Source organism: Mus caroli, unplaced genomic scaffold (assembly GCF_978045245.1).
Source record: "Mus caroli unplaced genomic scaffold, Mus_caroli_1 scaffold_3, whole genome shotgun sequence".
Lineage (NCBI taxonomy): Eukaryota > Metazoa > Chordata > Mammalia > Rodentia > Muridae > Mus > Mus caroli.
The window spans coordinates 2,084,066-2,096,275 of record NW_028227258.1 but is presented as its reverse complement, the minus strand read 5'-3'; the positions used below and the strand labels follow the sequence as shown (position 1 = coordinate 2,096,275).

The following is a 12,210-nucleotide window of genomic DNA, read 5'->3' as shown; positions in this document are numbered from 1 at the left end:
TGACTTCTTCCTTTTCAATTTGTATTCCTTTGACCTCCTTTTGTTGTCTAGTAGAACATTGAGTACTATATTGAATAAATAAGGAGAGGGTAGACAGCCTTATTTTGTCCTTGATTTTAGTGAGAATGCTTCAAGTTTCTCTCCATTTAATTTGATTTATGTTGTTGGTTTGTTGTATATTTCTTTTATTACATTTAGGGATATGCCTTGAATTCCTGATCTTTCCAAGACTTCTAACATATAGGGATGTTGTATTTTGTCAAAGGCTTTTTCAGCATCTGATGAGGTGATCATGTGATTTATTTCTTTGAGTTTGTTTATATAGTGGACTACATGGATAGATTTCCATATATTTGAACCATCCCTGCATTCCTGGGATGAAACCTACTTGATCATGGTAAATGATCATTTTGATGTGGTTTTTTTATTTTTTTTGAAAAGTTAAAAATTCCTTAATTTTTTATTCCTGGTACCACTACCACAATTTACAGGGCAATATACCTGATGTAATGAAAAGGAAAAGACAAAGCTACAACAGATAAAAGACCTCAGGAATGTACATCTAATTGACACTATATTGCATTAATCAATAGCTGCACTTTTTGCAAACTGTGGCTATGACAGTCCTGAACGAGAAGGGTTTCCTGTTTAAGCTGCAGTAATTTTTCTGACTATGGATCATCATTCCTTCTGTGGCAGATTTTTACAGTTCCTCTAATGCATTTGGGACGACTGTCTCAAAGTAACCTGCAGCTTTCCTGACAACTCCTCCCTCTCTTTCCTGCTAAGAACTGTAGCTGTTTCTGTTTTATTTTAAAACCTTCTGCTACCATATCCACCACTTCCACCTCCAGATCCATAGCCACCACCATAGGGACTGCCTGAGCTTCTTCCACCAAAACTGCCCCCCTTCATGGGTCCATAATTTGATTGTTGCTGTCCACTATAATTTCCAAAGTCATTATAGTTTCCACCACCACCATAGTTACCTCCACCAAAATTTCCTCCTTCATTGTAACCATCATATCCTCCTCCTCCACTACCATATCCTCCACCCTGGTTTCCATATCCTGGTCTACCACCTCCATAACCTCCTCTACTACTGTAACCAGGACCACCACCATAGCTGCCACCATCACCTCCAAATCCATTATATCTACCATCACCACCTCCATAACTACCTCTGATGCCACCACCTCCACCACCATAGCCACCTCTTCCACCAAAGTTTCCTCCACGACCAAAGTTTCCTCCACCTCCTCCAAAGTTTCCTCCATGACCCATAAAGTTGCCAGATCCACCTCCACGACCTCTCTGTGATCCAGCAGACTGCATCTCTTGTTTAGAAAGGGCCTTTTTCACTTCACAATTATGCCCATTAATAGTGTGGTATTTCTGAACAACAATTTTATCAACTGTGTCATGATCATCAAAAGTTACAAAAGCAAATCCTCTCTTTTTCCCACTCTGCCTGTCTTCTATAACCTCTATGGTTTCAATCTTGTCATACTTTTCAAAGTAGTCTCTCAGGTTATATTATTCTGTATCCTCTTTAATACCACCAACAAAAATTTTCTTCACCATTAAATGGGCACCAGGCTTTACAGAATCCTCTCTAGAAACAGCTCTCTTTGGTTCCACCACACACCCATCAACCTTGTGTGGCCGAGCACACATTGCAGCATCCACCTCTTCAACACAAGAGTAGGTCACAAAACCAAAGCCTCTGGAACGTTTTGTTTGGGGATCTCTCATTACCACACAGTCTGAAAGTGTGCCCCATTTTTCAAAATGTTCTCTTAAGGTATCATCTGTGGTTTCAAAGCTCAGACCACCAATAAACAGCTTCCTCAGCTGCTCTGGTTCCTTTGGATCATGGCCCTCCATTTTGAGAATGGACTCACCTCTTCCAACTCGAGTTCAATATGGGACTGAGAGTTGATGTGTTCTTGGATTCAGTTTGTGAGAATTTTATTGAGTGTTTTTGCATCGATAATCATAAGCCAAAGGGGTCTGAAGTTCTCTTTCTCTGGTGGGTCTTTGTGTAATTTAGGTACTAGTGTAACTATGGCTTCATAGAATGAATAAGGTGGTGTTCCTTCTGTTTCTATTTTGTGGAATAATTTAAGAAGTATTGGTATTAGATCTTCTTTAAGGTCTGATAGAACTCTGTACTAAAACCCCAGAGCTTTTTTTGGTTGGGAGACTTTTAATGACTGCTTCTATTTCCTTAGGGGTTTTGGGACTGTTTAGATAGTTTGTCATGTCCTGATTTAATTTTGGTACCTGGTATCTATCTAGAAAGTCATCCATTTCATCTAGAGTTTCCAGTTTTGTTGATTATAGGCTTTTGCAGTAGGATCTGATTTTTTTTTAATTTCCTCAGTTTCTGTTGTTGTGGCTCCCTTTTTATTTCTGATTTTGTTAATTTGGATACTGCCTCTGAGCCCTGTAGTTAGCTTGGCTAAGGGTTTGTCTATCTTGTTGATCTTTCAAAGAACCAGCTCTTAGTTTTGTTGATTCTGTGTATAGTTCTCTTTGTTTCTAATTGGTTGACTTCAGTCCTGAGTTTGATTGTTTCCTGCTGTCTACTCCTCTACCAACCTATATCTGATAGAAGGCTAATATCAAAAATTTACAAGGAACTCAAGAAGTTAGACTCCAGAAAACCAAATAACCCAATTAAAATATGAAATACAGAGCTAAACAAAGAATTCTCAACTGAGGAATCTGGAATGGCCAAGAAGCACCTAAGGAAATATTCATCATCCTTAGTCACTGAAGAAATGCAAATAAAAATGGCCCTGAGATTCCATATTACACCAATCAGAATGGCTAAGCTCAAAAACACAGGTAACAGCAAATGCTGGTGAGGATGTGGAGAAAGAGGAACTCCTCCATTGCTGGTGGAATTGCATGCAGGTACAACCTCTTTGGAAATCAATCTGGTGGTTTCTCAGAAAATTGGACATAGTATTACCTGGAAACCCAGCTATACCACTACTGAGCATATACCCAAAAGAAGCTCCAACATATAACAAGGACACATGCTCCACTATGTTCATAGCAGCCTTATTTATAATAGCTAGAAGCTGGAAACAGCCCAGATGTCCCTCAACAGAAGAATGGATACAGCAAATGTACATTTACACAATGGAATACTACTCAGCTATTGAAAATGATGACTTCACCGGGCATGGTGGCACATGCCTGTAATCCCAGCACTCTGGAGGCAGGGGCAGGAGGATTTCTGAGTTCAAGGCCAGCCTGGTCTGCAAAGTGAGTTCCAGGACAGCCAGGGCTACACAGAGAAACCCTGTCTCAAAAAGCAAAAAAAAAAAAAAAAAAAAAAAAGAAGAAGAAGAAGAAGAAGAAGAAGACTTCACAAATTTTGCAGGCAAATGGACAGGACTAGACAATACCATACTGAATGAGGTAACCCAGACCCAAAAGGACACACATGGTATGTACCCACTGTTAAGTGGATTTTATTAGCCCAAAAGTTCAAAATACCCACAATATAACTCACAGACCATATGAAACTTCACAAGAAGGAAGGCCAAAGTGTGAATGCTTCAATCCCAACTAGAAGAGGAACAAAATAATTACAGGAGGCAGAGGGAGGGAGGGACCTGGGTGAGAGAGGGGAGGAGAAGGGAAAAAGGGAGCATGATCAAGTATGGAAAGAGACAGAGAAGTACAGAGGGCCAGAAGAATGAATAGCAATATGTGGTAGTAGGGGATGGGGAATGGGGAGAACCACTAGAAAGTCTGAGACGCCAGGGATGCAAGAGGTTCCAAAGACCCAGTGGGGATGATATGAGCCTAAATACCCAAAAGAGAGGAGATTGAATATGAAGAGACCACCTCCAGTAGATAGACATGGCCCCCAGTTGAGGGATGGGGCCACCCACCCACATAAAAATCATTAACCCAGAATTGTTCCTATCTAAAGGAAACTCAGGGACAAAAATGGAGCAGAGACTGAAGAAAAGACCATCAAGAGATTGCCTCACCTTGGGATCCATCTCATCCACAGACACCAACACTATTGCTGATGCGAAGAAGTGCTTACTGACAAGAGCCTGGTGTAGTTGTCCTCTGAGAAGCTCTGCCAGCACCTGACTAAGACAGATGCAGATTCTCACAGCCAACCATAGACTGAGCCTGGGGACCCCAATGAAGGGAAAGACTGAAGGAGCTGAAAGGGATTGCAACCCCATAGGAAGAACATCAACTAAATGGACCCCTTAGAACTCTCAAAGACTAAACCACCAACCAAAAAGTATATATGAGTGGGTCCATGATTCCCACTACATATGTAGCAGAGGACTGGACTGCCTTATCTGTCATCAGTAGTAGGGGAGGTGCTTGGTCCTGTGAAGGGTTGTTGCTCCAGTGAAGGGAGATATGAGAGGAGTGAGGCAGGAGTGGGTGAGTGGATGAGTGAGCATCCTCTTAGAGGTAAAGGGAAGGATGGGGTGGAGGGTTTGTGGAGGGAAAACCAGGAAGAGGGACAACATTTGAAATGTAAATAAATAAAATAATTAATAAAAATAAGTAAGTTCTAAAGCAGTTCAAAATGTGTCATTAGCATTAATTTTCAATGTCTTCTATTTCTAGAAACAGGGTCGTGATTTTCCATGGCTGTATGGTGTTTCCAGGCTTACTGAAGGGATGTTATCTTGAGCCTAGAGAGAGAAATGAGCAATGCATTCAGAGTCAGGGCCTGAGGGAAAGGGCACAACGCATTATCCCAGAAGAAGAGTTAGAAATTGCTTCTGAAGTTCTAAGGCAATGTAGCCAGGTTCTCAGCCTTGATGGTTCCTTCCTGTCTTCATAAAGATACAGTGAGTCACAATGCTTGGAAGCCCTTTGGATACAGGCAGAGCAACATACTCACTGCCTTCTCCATCTGACAAGACCCCTATGACTGATTACACAACACCACCATTAAATTTAGAGACCATTTACAGAGTACAAAAGACTAATGAATCATCCCCAAATAATGCCATGTGATTCCGTCTCCACGGGGGACTCATAGAAGCTAGGTGTTGCTAATCCCCATTCCACACCAAGTTTTCTGTGATGTGAGGCAGATTACACTTCTACAAACTTCCCCAAGCCCTGACATACTGTGTGAGAAAAAAATTCCAGAGTCCAGGTAGAAAATACCCCTACACAAAGCACATGAGCAAAAGCACACAGTCTCTACTTCCACTTCTGTTTCCTTCCCATTACTTTAGTCCAATCTGTATCTTTTCTCTCTTCCCAGAAACACATGTGTTCAAGGTCACTAATAAAGTACATTTATTTTTAACCTGAGAATATTTGGTTGCTCAGACACTGCAAAGGAACCAAACAGAAGTTATGAAAATGAAAGAATTAACTCATCAAATAAAAACATATCATAAAGCATCATCAATAGGCAAGACCAACAGAAAGAACAAATTCTAGAGATGGAGGATAAAGTTGAAACAAGAGTACATTAAGATTCTTATAAAGGTGGTGGTGGCGGTGGCGCACGCCTTTAATTCCAGGACTTGAGAGGCAGAGACGGAAGCAGGCAGATCTCTGAGTTTGAGGCCAGCCTGGTCTACAGACTGTTACAGGACAGCCAGGGTTACACAGAGAAACCCTGTATCAAAAAACAAAAAAGAAAAAGTCAAAATAAAAAAAATAAGTTTTATGAAGAATGTACAAGAACTCTGGAAAATAGTCAAGAGATCAAACCTAAAAATCAATGGAATTAAAGAAGGAAAGAGATCAAGATGGAAGTTATGGATAAGCTATTTAGTGAAATTCTAGAAGAAATTTCCCAACCCTAGAAAAAGCAATGGACACCCAAACACAGGGGGCACTCGAACCCCAAGAGATGATGCCAGAAAAGAACATCACAGTCTAAATCCAGAGAGGCTGTATAGTTAACTGGATCAATATGTTGAGTTTTAGTTTCTCATTCATCTCTTTAACACCCTGCAGAGCCAGTGTGATGTTGCACACCTGTAATGTCACCACTTGAGAGCCTGAGGCAGGAAGATTGACAGTTTGAGGCCAGCATGAGCTAAACAGGGAGACTGTCTCAAAAAAAAGTAAATTAATTAAAAAGAATATTGAAATTCTTGATCCTCCTATTTAAAAATGCACAAAATGTTAGGGGACTGTGTGTAATCCCCTGAGCTTCTCTCTGAGCCACAGTTTAAAGACTACGATGTAACTTCCTAAATAAACAGGGTATAGTTTTTAAGAGTTGCTTATTGTTTTTTCTAAATACAATGAACAGAAAATATTTATCTAAATGTGTGTAGCTTATCTTCCTCGGACTTGGCCTAGAGTTATCTACAATCTAGAATTCTTTGCAGCATATTGATTTCTGTAATAGTTATTGAATTCCCTCATGTGTTTACAGAATCTCTCTTCCAGGAATATTCTACAAATTTTCATCTTTGCTTGAAATTCATATTTTGGGTATAAATTCAAGGTATCCTAAAATATGCTCAAGAAATGTTTCCAAATTATTTTACCCTTTCTTTTACCTTTTTCCTTCACTATGTTCCTAAGTAACTGAATTCCCTGATCTTGAGTCTAAGTTTTCTCTTTCATCTGAGGGCAATCAAGTCAATCTGGTAATTATCAGATTTCAAACTATATACTACAAAGATACTGATTATATATTTCTACACAATTAAATTTATGTGCCCAATTCTTAAGTTTCCAAAATGAGCTAAGGTATATCTTTGAATTACTTCCTCTAAAATATTAAAGGAATACTCTGAGTTGTGAATGGGAAAGTATACGATACTGTAATTAAAGGTTAAAGCTAAAGGAGATGTTAGGGGTCACCACACACCATATTTTATAAATAAGGAAACTGGGGCCTAAGAAATCACAAATGACTTAACTGAGGTGAAGACCCAGAGAGGCTGTGAAGCCCTGGATTGTTGTAGCTCAGGGTGCAATCATGCTAGGCTTTGCTGGCCTCTGAATCATGAACCCAAGAGAACACAGGAGTGACTCCTATCCAGTACCTCAGAATCCACTTAGCCATGCTACTTTCTGAAGAGGATGGGAAAGGTCAGACTTCCAATTGAGTCTTCCCACATTCCTTTTAACAGTAACACATTGCACATATCTATTAAAATATTTATTGTCATCCATCTTAAGGTTTTTAACTTTTACTGAAAACTATAAAATAGAAATAAACATGAGCAGTCACTGGAGAGAGATGAAAAGCTTTTTCTCCAAGTAGCTTATAAAAATCTAGGTTTCCTGTGTGAGTTAAAAGTAAAAATAAAGATGAAAGTTTTACGAGATGATTTAAATCCTTGTTGGTTTAAGCTGCATCCATTATTTTTTACTTTATCTTTTCTTTTTTTCTGTAACTTCTTTTTTTATTTATTTATTTTTTTATTATTGGTATTTGTTTCATTTACATTTCCAATGCTATCCCAAAAGTCCCCCACACCCTCCCACACCCACTCCTCCACCACCCACTCCCACCTCTTGACCCTGGCGTTCCCCTGTACTGAGGCATATAAAGTCTGCACAACCAATAGGCCTCTCTTTCCACTGATGGCCGACCAGGCCATCTTCTGATACATATGCAGCTAGAGACACGAGCTCTTGGGGGGGGGGTACTGGTTAGTTCATATTGTTGTTCCATCTATAGGGTTGCAGATCCCCCCAGCTCCCTGGGCACTTCCTCCAGCTCCTCCATTGGGGGCCCTGTGATACATCCAATAGCTGACTGTGAGCATCCACTTCTGTGTTTGCTAGGCCCCAGCATAGTCTCACAAGAGACAGCTATATCATGGTCCTTTCAGCGAAATCTTGCTAGTGTATGCAATGGTGTCAGCGTTTGGAGGCTGATTATGGGATGGATTCCCGGGTATGGCAGTCTCTAGATGGTCCATCCTTTCGTCTCAGCTCCAAACTCTGTCTCTGTAGCTCCTTCCTTGGGTGCCTTGCTCCCAATTCCAAAAAGGGGCAAAGTATCCACACCTTGGTCTTCGTTTTTCCAAGCTTCATGTGTTTCACAAATTGTATCTTATATCTTGGGTATTCTACGTTTCTGGGCTAATATCACTTATCAGTGAGTACATATCATGTGAGTTCAAAAGACACCGTCAATAAGACAAAAAGACCACCAACAGATTGTGAAAGGATCTTTACCTATCCTAAATCAGATAGGGGACTAATATCCAATATCTATAAAGAACTCAAGAAGGTGGACTCCAGAAAATCAAATGACCCCATTAAAAAATGGGGCTCAGAGCTAAACAAAGAATTCTCACCTGAGGAATACCGAATGGCTGAGAAGCACCTGAAAAAATGTTCAACATCCTTAATCATCAGGGAAATGCAAATTAAAACAACCCTGAGATTCCACCTCACACCAGTCAGAATGGCTAAGATAAAAAATTCAGGAGACAGCAGATGCTGGCGAGGATGTGGAGAAAGAGGAACACTCCTCCATTGTTGGTGGGATTGCAAGCTTGTACAACCACTCTGGAAATCAGTCTGGCAGTTCCTCAAAAAATTGGACATAGTACTACGGGAGGATGCCGCAATACCTCTCCTGGGCATATATCCAGAAGGTGTTCCAACCGGTAAGAAGGACACATGCTCCACTATGTTCATAGAAGCCTTATTTATAATAGCCAGAAGCTGGAAAGAACCCAGATGCCCCTCAACAGAGGAATGGATACAGAAAGTGTGGTACATTTACACAATGGAGTACTACTCAGCTATTAAAAAGAATGAATTTATGAAATTCCTAGGCAAATGGATGGACCTGGAGGGCATCATCCTGAGTGAGGTAACTCAATCACAAAAGAACTTACATGATATGTACTTTATCTTCTTTTCAATCATGACCTATTGAGGAGTTGTGTGTGATGCCTTTCTTATTCCCTATGCCTCCCCCTGCTACTTGGTTGCAAGGCCTAGGCAGGCTCAGTCATGGGGAGGGCTTGGAGAAAGTGTATAATGGAAGGTTAGCTTACTGGAATACAAATACTAGGAAGTTGTTATACTAGAAAATTGTTGTCATTCTATAAAATTAGTGGCCCTTGTGTGGAAAGCGCTAAGCTTCTGATTTGATCAAGGACTTTATGTCTGCATTAAGGCCTGCTATCACATACCACATATGTGATGGTTTTTTATATGCTTGGCCCAGGGAGTAGCACTATAAGAAAATGTGACCCTGTTGGAGTAGGTGTGTCATTGTTGATGTGGGCTTTAAGACCATCATCCTAGCTGCCTGAAAGACAGAATTCTGCTAGCAGCCTTCAGATAAAGATGTAGAGCTCTCAGCTCCTCCTGCATCATGCCTGCCTGGATGTTGCCATTTTCCTTCCTTGATGATAATGGACTGAACTTCTGAACCTGTAAGCCAGCCCCAATTAAATGTTGTCCTTATAAGAGTTGCCTTGGTCATGGTATCTGTTCACAGCAGTAAAACCCTAACTAAGACAACATACAAAGATACAATGGTCTTTTCTAACAGTAGCAGCTCATGACATGAAGCTGCTGTGACACCCATTTAAGTCCCAGTCCAAAGGCTGCACCCTTATCTTTTCTGGCTATCATCCATTGAAAACAAATCCATGGTAGTTTTAATGTATGTAATCTAATTCCCTAGAGTATTTTCCACAAGCTGCTTCAGGTATACTGCCTAACTACTATCTTATCACTTCTTAGGACACACAAAATCCATACAATAGACTCCATCTATCCATATCTTAAATAGGACCATTAAACATTTAGTTACTGGGGAAACTGAAAGCTTTTGCCTAACATCTGTCTATGGAAAAAAAAAAAAAACCTCAGAAGTCATCAAGCATCTGATTAACCAGAGGACACAGCCAGACCTTTGGCAAATGGTGAGAACCATCAGGTGCACAGGAGCTGATGTAAATAAGGCAGGCACCAGGACTAAGAAGGAGTTGCAGTGATATCCTCTGCTGGCTTAGAGCTAAGCCAGAGAGGAAATATCATTACTCTTCGATCCTGAGCATCTGTCCTTAACTCCTGGTGTCTCTAGGGTCATCATTATTTTTCACTAAAGATATCTGTGACCTGTGTTCCCAGATCTTTGCTTTCCAGTTCTCAAAGCCAAAACAACAGACATCTAAAAATAACTCATGTAATGATACATTGTATTTGTAACTTATGTTGATATTTGGCTTCACTTAATTTTTTTGTATTATGTTCATTCCTTGTCTGTTACATGAATGTATAAGTATACATACATGTGTGTTGTCATAGGAACTTCTATTTGTTGAACATTACTGGATGCTGGGGTAGATACTGGATTAATTAACCATAATAACTCCATGAGGCTATTTTATAGATATAAGCTTAAAAGCATGCTTCATAATCTGAACCTGAGAAACAAGAATATATTAGGTTCTAGGAGCTGGGAAGATGGCTCAGTATTGAAAAGCACGGGCTGCCCTTTTGGAAGATCCAGGTTTGAGTTCCAGCACTCACATTGGCAAAACGGAAAACTGAGCTAAGGTTTATCTAAAATTTAGTTGGAACTGATGAAAATTTAGATTCTGAATTAAAGTTTCTCAATGATTTTTATGATTGTTATGATAGAATTTGGCCAAGAAACCAATTCATTCTATCTTTAGCCAGGGAATAGGAGAAGGGGAGGAAAAGGGGGGGCGAAGAAGAAACATGGATAAGAGAGAGGAAAAGAGGGCCATGTTGGCCCAGGGCAGCCAGAAGAAGGTCACTCAAGCACCGGCTGTTAGGCATTGCCACTAGATGGATCAATGTGTGATGGAGAGATGGGAAAGATGGAGTTCACTGGAGGACAGAAGGAAGAGAAAGCAATGCCAAGGGGTTTATACACTGTGGAGAATGGTGGAACTGGTGAGGAACAAACAGATATGGGTGAGGTCCTGCCCAGGCTGCCATCAATGGTCATGTCTAGATGCATAATCGTGCTGTAGCTCCGGTCTGTGCCAATGTCTGTGGCCTGATTTACCACCAAAGGCTAAGCAGACATCCATGGTCTGTGCTGACATGGGAGATCATGTACTGCCTCTAGGGAACATGCTAATCTGAATGGCCTGCATTGCTACCGGCAACCAGGGGGACAACCAGGCCCATGCTGTTGCTGGGGGCCATCTCTGGGTCCATGGTCCGATGGCAGTCAGAGTCTGTGTTGATGTTCTAGGCTTGTGTTATCACCAAAGGCCATGCAGATGTTCCTGGCCTAGACTGCTGCCTGATGCACCCTACCTCTTGCCTGGGCAGCACATTGAGTTGGCTTAGTGGCAAAAGCACAAGTGAGCTGGCCCCAAGGACATGAGAGTAAGAGAGCTGACCCTAACCCTTGCTGATTGTAGCACTGGGTAAGTTAGCCAGGATAGTGCTGGAAAGCTTGCCCTGATTGTACAGGTACAGAAGAGATAGCAGGCCTGGCAGAATAACCAATTCAGCTACCTTGCAGGCCCTTTGAGGCTTCAGGGCTTTGAGTTGGCCCACCCCAACATCTACCCCATCTACATACGATCTGCTGGAGTGCAAGAAAGAACCAGTCCTGCAAACCCAAAGCTTCAGGGTCTCTGAGACACAGGACAATAACAGGATACCCAAGAGGAGTCCTGGTGAGGATCCAGTATTGATAGTATAGCCAGAAACCAGAAGCCTCGAAACAGACCAATGACTCACTGCAAATTAAGCTGTTTGGGTGAAAGGGTGTACTGTAATATACACTGACACAATGCAGCTTCCAGCACAAGTTGTTTTGCTTTGTTTTCTATTTTATTTTATTTTATTTTACTATATTTTACTTTTATTTTATTTTATTTTATTTTATTTTATTTTATTTTATTTTATTTGGGGAGGATGTGGAAAGGGCAGACAATGGATACAAAGAGACAGGGAGTAAGATTGGGGTATATGATGTGAAATTCACAAAGAAAAGAGAGAAAAAGAAAAGTCAGAAGAGAAGAGCAAATTAGTGTCATGCATGTTGACTCTGAGGGTCCCATATGCCAAGAGCGGTTTCTGCTAGCTAAAAGTCTAGAAAAGAAACTGTTGGGATAGCCTGAAACTATTTATAGATACACAGTAAAGAGCACCCAAGAACTTAAACAAAATCTCACCTAGGTACCTGGCTCTGGTTAGATTACTTAAAAGTCCAAATCCAAAGACTACCATAGTGTATTTTGATTTGAGGCTAAAAATGCA

General features: G+C 40.8%; 1 pseudogene; it reads right to left on the bottom strand.

Annotated features, from left to right (window-relative positions):
- Window positions 1–690: 690 nt before the first annotated feature.
- On the bottom strand, window positions 691–1,887 carry LOC147005422 (heterogeneous nuclear ribonucleoprotein A3 pseudogene; annotated as a pseudogene).
- Window positions 1,888–12,210: the final 10,323 nt, after the last annotated feature.